This window comes from Octodon degus, unplaced genomic scaffold (genome assembly GCF_000260255.1).
Source record: "Octodon degus isolate 3935 unplaced genomic scaffold, OctDeg1.0 scaffold00108, whole genome shotgun sequence".
Classification (NCBI taxonomy): Eukaryota; Metazoa; Chordata; class Mammalia; order Rodentia; family Octodontidae; genus Octodon; species Octodon degus.
The window spans coordinates 4,352,173-4,359,809 of NW_004524684.1; positions in this window are offsets into that span (position 1 = coordinate 4,352,173).

A 7,637-nucleotide genomic window follows, 5' to 3' on the forward strand; every position below is an offset into this window, starting at 1 on the left:
GAGCCGCATGTGCACCTTGAAGCTCAGAGCACCGTTGTGTTGCAATACAGCAATTGGTTTTCTTCACAATGAAAATAAAATTGAAGAAGTGATAAATGATGTTGGAAATGTTCTCCCATATGGAAACGAACAGTCCATAGTATATCTATTATGGCTCAAGACAGCAGAAGTTTAAGGAAAAAATACTTTTCTGGTCTGAAAATGTCCTTTTGAATTAGAAACTCCATACAGCCACATGGTCAAAAATAAACAATGCCTTTGGAATCCTCGATGCTGTGGTTTTGTGGTGTTCTGTTTGTGCCTCTCCTATGGCAGAGAAGGGCTGTTCATGGCACGCTTCAGGCTCAGCCGCATGTTCCTGCCCCCTTCACTCTCTTGGGGGCTTGGTAGTGAGATTAGGACCTACACGAGTTACTTGATGAGGTGACTTAGAACTGTGACATGTTTCTGACACAGCCCTAACATGCCCAGCCACCGGGCGGTTGGAGATTAATGTCATAGTTAGCATGTGAGCATTTAACATGCCATCCGCCTGGCTTTGGAGCATCTGTGAAATGCCGTGGCCCAGCTGGGCATTTGGCTGTCACCAGTGGCCCAGGTAAGAGAAACAGACACCTCCTGGACCTCTGCTGAGATCGAGTGTGAGGATGAGTCTCTCATGCAGTCAGACTTTAGGAGAAAATGAGGAAAGGCTTTCACATAGGAAATGGTGCTCTGAAGAGGTGAGCATCATGGTGCATTTGAGGCTTACATGATGCTCAGAAGATCAACGTGTGCGTGCTCAACATTCGTGCTCCGTGTGAGTGTAGCAGACTGTAAGTTGGTGATTATTTGATCTGATCATTCTACATGGACGAAACTTGCCTTGCAAATCTCTTTAAACATAGAAAATAAAATGAAGACTGTGTCTGGAAGATAAACAGAGCTGAATGGCTGCACAAAGTGAGTACAGGAGCATAGAAATTCATTGGATCTTGGACATTTTAATTAAATTTTTGTTCAAGAAATCTCAGGAATGTATACAAAAAATTACAAACCTTATTTAGTTTAGCCAAATTTGTGTGCTTGCGTAAGGGGAAGTGCAATGGTAGTTCCCACAGTTTAAAGTTCATACACTTTTCTAATTATAACTACAAGGGTGCTTTGAGTCTCTGTGAAGACTGAGATGATGTCACAGATTCTATTCAGAAACTTGACTTCATTCTGTACATCAAGCAGACAAAACCTCTGACAGTTACCTGTTTTGATCAGTTTATAAGTTCAAAAAAAGATAATAGAGAGAACTGAGAACTGGAAGATTTTAAGATAAATTCTTCAAATTACCTTTTGTGCATAAATTCAGAAATACATGCAGACACACCATATGTATAATTTTAGGCTTTATATAAGAGATCATAATCCTTAGACAACTAGATTTGAAAAGCTGGTGAACATAACATGTCGAATGTTTTATTCTCAGCACAAGAATATGAATATTCATTCCAAATTTTAGTATTAACATAAATGCTAAATTCCATCAATAACTTACTGATGTCAAATTAATTTTCTTATACACAATTAAATATTGCTATATGATTCAGTGAAAGGTTTTTATGTGAAGATATTTTAAGATCTGAGTTTAAACAAAGCATACACATAGTATAGGAAGCTAAAGATGAGGGCGGCACTTCTGACCCGGGTGTCCTGGCACCCCAGTAATTCTGCCCCCTGGGAGGCTGAGGCAGCAGGATCGCAATGTGGATGGAGACTGTGGCCAAGGAAGCACAGGTGCCTGGAGGCACAGGTACAAGAGCTGGCAGGTGGGGAGAGCATTTCTTTTTTCTTTCTTTCTGTCTGTCTGTCTGTCTTTCTTCCTTCTTTCTTTCCTTTTCTTTTCTCTTTCTTTCTTTCTTTCTTTCTTTCTTTCTTTCTTTCTTTCTTTCTTTCTTTCTTTCTTTCTTCTTTCTTTCTTTCTTCTTTTTTGTTGTTGGCTCAACCCACCCTGGGGGCAGGGCTGGCTTGGCATGTGGTGCAGGATTGTACTGTAGTCCCTCCGCGCTTGGCTAAGTTTGCCTAAACAGGCGCTTTAGATCACTATCTCGCTGGCCCGAGGAGAGCATTTTTGAAAAAAAAAAAATCTAAAATTTGAGCTAATAAATCAATGAAAAGGGAAAGAAAAAAATGGGTGTTTTAAGGCAGGGGTTGTTTGTCAGTGAATTGAGGTTCATAACAGGCAAAAGACTGAGGGGTAGACAGTGGTCAGGTCCTGAAGCAGAAGCGGCTGTCACCCAAGGCAGGGGAACCTTAATCGTAGGCAGCAGAGTGGCTGAGCGCAGCGCCGAAGTTCAGTAGCCTTTTTCTCTTGCTGAAGAGCTAATCCTGCCTGCGCTAAGAATGTTTCCTGGGAACTTGCTGGAGAGGCTGCCATTCAAAAGCGGCAGGTGTTCCTCTCTGGCTGGAAGCCTGACTAGATGAACTGGTGGAGGGACAGGACATCAGCAGCACAATCGTTAGAGAGGACTCCTGAGTCTAGCGCACAGTCCGGGTGGAGCAGGGTGCAGCACTAGTTAGCACCGAGACCAGTCAACCACAAGCCTACAGTGCTTGCTCGGTGCTGGCTATATTTTTCAGGAAGATGTGAAGGAGGAGACACCGTGTGTGTTTTTGTCACCAACCTGTAGCGCAGTGGCAGAGGAACTGTTCAAGCCTTCAGTGATTACACATTAGGAAAGCTGAACAGGACAGTTTGTGTCAGTGTGTGCCCAGACAGAGCAGCCGCTCAGACAGCATTCTGGCTTTACTGCCCAGATCAAAGAGGTCACTTCTCGCTGTGCATCTCTGCTCTGTGTTACCCGTGGAGAAATGCTGCCCAGCTGAAAGCGGCCCCCACACTGAGCAATATCTGGCAGGGTGTGCTCAGTTCCATCAAACATGCTCATGTACCTGTCCTGAAAGTCACGTCGGCTTGCTCTGCTCTGCGAAGGGGTGGGCGCCGTGCACCCGTGTCTGCTCTGACACACAGAGGGAGGCGGCTTTCTAGAGTTGGATCGTTAGCCACAGTTCTTGTCTTCAGAGTTGCTCCAGAGTTTTCTTCTAGAACATTAGTCACCCTTGACAGCACATTTTGGTGACAGAATGTATTGTTAAACTTGTTTAGTGGCCTGACATACTCCACCTGTCTATCAAACAGCCTGGACCTGTAGGGGCCAATCATTGCTCTGTACAAGTTGGCCGATAAAGGGGCTCCATTCAAACCTAAATTACAAGGCTGGGGACAATGGGTGAAGAATGGAATTTCCTTTTGTTTTGAAAACAACCTCAATGACATATACTTGACACGGGAACCTGCCCCTAGTAATGCTTACAATTCAAGAGTTTGGACGCATGAACATACCTGTACCTGTGGCACCATCATTACAATGAGCTGTATCCATTACTTCTAAAGTTTCCTTGTGTCCTTTCATTTAAAATATGAGCTCTACCCTCATGAGTTCTTGTTTGTTTTATTTATCTTTGGATGTACAGTTTCCACTAGGAAGTTGGCTTTTACTCTGACTAGGATATGCTCTTTAAAAAATAAAAATAATAAAGGTCTACAGAGAGAGAGAGAGAGAGAGAGAGAGAGAGAGAGAGAGAGAGAGAGAGAGAAACCCTGCAAAATCTTTTATTCTCTCTCCTAGATCAGAACAACGGCCTTTTCTGACACGTGCCTTCATTGGCCTAGATTTTGCAGGCGGCGAGGCCAGTCCATTCCTCCCCACTGTGCATGGTCCTCTACTGCACACTTCAACAGAGCTCATATATTACACAGAAGGAAGCCCCTGCACTGAGGAGAAGCCGGTCTGTACCCCGCCACGCCTCAGCCAGGTGAGCTGTATTCCCCATCTGTGGAAACATCATCTCTTATGACACTGGTCCTGGGTACCTGAAGCTGGGAGCCCTAGTCTCCCAGGCTCCACAGTGACAGACAGCCTTGGACAATGCTCAGCAGGGGAAAAGTTAAGTGCGAGGGCCCTCCCAGGAATGAAGGCCACTTTTAGGCCCTCCATTTAAAACTGACATGGAGAGGAATCATTTTTTAAGCGTTTAAGTCATACTTCAAATATTTGCTAATTTTTTTTTGGCATACTTTATCTTCCTGTTTGAGTTTTCTTTAGTAACAGTTAAACTTGCTCTGGTATCAGTTTTCAAAATAAATCACTGGTTCAGAAGCTTAGTTTATGTTGGCTGTGGTAGCTAAGAGCTAGGAAATGACCACTAAAATAAACAACGGCTCAGGGTCCCCCGAGGCTTGAAGCCGGAACTGGGATTTTTAAATCAAGTAACAGCACCCTGCCCAGGATTCTCTAGAACGATCTTACCATTTTGCCCAAGGAAAATAAAACTCCGGAGAACTGACTGCCACAGATTCACAATGAAGGGCCTGCTTCGGAGTTTGCTGTTGAGATCTCAGTGCTCAGAGCAGCATCTACAGGTGCAGAGTCAGAACGCAGTTGGGCAGGTACTTCCACTTCTGTTTAAGTTTTAAAAGAACCTCAGAAAAAAATGGTGTGGTCATTGCATAAAATGGTGAAGGATTTGTAGGAGAAAAGTATCTTTCTTTAACTGTCACTAGGTTGTGGCTGAGACCTCTGTAAGGAAAGACATGTTAACAAAAGAAATGTCCTAATTTATTTAATCCAAGCTTATGTGACATGGGATATTTTGGAGTCAAAGACCCCCCCCCAAAAAAAAAAAAAAAAAAACAGGGAAAACTATGCTTCTGTTTGATAAAGACTAGAGAGTTATGCAAACTAAGATTGCAGGCAAGGGGCTGCCATCAGATACAGGGGCTTGGCCAGGCCTGAAGTTCAGACCCTCTAGGCAAGGCTGCGGAGGATGCCTCTGGGCCTAGTGACCTACTGTAGAGGAGGGTCAGAGAACTCTTAAAGGTCAGCTTCAGAGAAGGGAGGGCAAAGGTCCTAGAAACCCTCTTGCCTCTGCTGTCTCCTCAAATACCAAGGCATTTGAGGGGCAGGTCCTGAGCCCCACCACCGCTCTTCTTTCATGTTCACATGGAACAGAATTACGAAAACAGAACAAGTATCTGTGTCTCTTTTTACGCAGCAGTGATAGAGGGGAATGAAGGTCTCAAATGAAGGGGACCTGCGGCAAGATCATGGTCTCCAAAACCAAAGAAAGAATTTTAGGAACAACGGAGGTTAAGAGCAGAATATATTCACTGGGGGAAAGAAAGCTTCTGTCCAAGACAGGGACAGAAGGGGACCCCGTTGCCCAGTGAATCTGCCTTCTTTAGGCATTTTCATAGAGCAAAACCATGAGGTGAGGTGTGCCGAATGTGCAAAACATGGGAACTCAAAGATGGGTCATAGGGTGGGACAAAACTAAGGTCGCCCAGTAAAATTACAGGCACAACTGCTAAGGTAAAAGTGATTAAATCGGGGCCGGCCAAATAGTGAGGTAGATTAAAGAGCCTGCTTAGGCAGACACAGCAGCCAGGGTCCGATCCCCAGCTTGCCATGCACACTATCCCACCCCCACCTCCAATTCCCCTACCCCTTCATCCCCCCACCCCCACTCTCCCCACCCCTGCAAGCTGAGACAGCAATTGAGACTGGGTGTGGTGGTGCACGCCTGTAATGCCAGAATTTGGGAGACTGTAAACAGGTGGATCACTACAAGTCCGATCTACACAGTGAGACTCTGTGATCCTGTAGACCCTTACTAAACTACAAAAAAAAAAAAAAAAAAAGATTAAATCAGGGATCAAATGAGGGAGTCAAGCAAACAGGCATGAATATAGAATAAAGGCATTCCCAGTAGGAGGTTGGGTCAGTGACTCTCCCTGGTTTCCTCAAGGTGATAGAGACCTATTTAGAGTATCAGTCCAGATGCTTAACTTTAGGGACGTAGGCATTTGTCTTTGAGGTCTGGCCCTCAGCAGCGTCTGTCTCTCCCACAGTTACAAGGCATCTTGTTCTCTGTACTGGTGTCTTCTGAGGGCCTGGCCCTGTCTGACTACATATAATATTTCTGTCTAATTCAGCTGCCTACATACAACGGTAGAATTGGTTTGTGTGCATCTCTTTTTGTTTTGATGACGTTTTGGCCACTGGGATCCCCTGGGAGCCATCACACCTATGAACAAACCTGTTCAGGGACAGAACTTGAACCTGGGAGAGAGCGAGGATTGATGGTCACATTGTGAGCCGACCCAACCACTGACTTGAATTCCAAGAGATGAATGATAGTTTCTTTCATGGTGAATTATCTCATATGCTTTGTGTTTTATTTAAATGCACACTTTTCTACCAATATTTTTAAGCAACATTAAATACTCAGATTTTTAGTTGAACAAAGTAATTGTAGTATAGATCATCAGTTTTTCTGGTGTTCTGAGTGGATTTTTTGGTATGATAAGATTTATAGCACTAACCCTTTTCTGGAAGGCTTTTAATGCATAAAAGTATAAATATTCTCCTTTGGTGTTGGTATTGTAGTAGAACTCAATACTGTTTGTTTTTTTTAATTTTCAGAAAACTTATAGCATACATTGGAAATGTTTTTCAACCACATATGTGTGTTTGGTTTTATTTAAGCATGAAAAGCATGAATGATTTTCAAATAAAATAACGGCTTTGCCTGTGTGTCTCGTACATTATCCCTTCCGGAAAGTGTAATAATTAGAGGGCCATGTCTATCCCTCGGGAGTAAGTGAGGCTCTTTTTGTTTCTTTTCTTTCATGTGCCTCTATGTATTGCTTAACTAGTGTGACAAATATAACTTAAAATAAAAGATGTGCTCTTCCTAATGCTAAGAGCGCTGCTACTGCCAGATGTAAGAGACTGTCGCAGAGCCCCCACCGTCCTCCTGGCCAGGTGGAGTGGTGTTCAAGGAAGTTGTAGCGAAGAGAATAATGAGACAGTTCATGCTTTACCACAACAGAATTTTACTTTGATTTACTAGAAAGACACATTACCAAGCAGCCCATTGATTACAACTCACAAACCTAGTAGTTGTCAACCTTCAAATTCTTTTTCATTACACAGAGCTAATCAGTATTTGAAACACAATGTAGATTAAAGGAAAAGCATACTCTACCAAACTAACACTTGCTTAGATTTAAACAACAGCTAGAAAATGACAAAAATCATAGCACAATCATGAGAAGAGATTACATATCTACATAACACCACATATTTGGAGCTACTTCGATAGCTTTACAACCTATGAATTTGACTAAGCTGTCGCACATCATGACTATCAGAAGATACTGCATACAACAGGGCTAAAAGTACAAAATTTGCTTATTCTTAATTGGATTTTATTATCTGTTTCTTTAAAGTTATTGGTAATCCAAATTTATGTTTGCAACATTTAGGTTAAAAAAAAAACACATGATGTTAGTGTGCCCCCATGTGGCTACAGACAAATTTGTAAAAATCAGAAAAAGTATTTATGGAGCAAGGACTCTGCATGTTAGTGTGGTTTACTCCATCCAGAATAGACAACTGTCTCTTATTTTTTAATGTAAGTTACATAACTAGCAATTTCTTCCATAATGCTTACAAATATTCTACGGTCAACAGTCATATATTTCAGCCTGTATGTCTACTTCTGATTCTAAAGTACTGAAGACATACAAGTCAAAGCAAAGG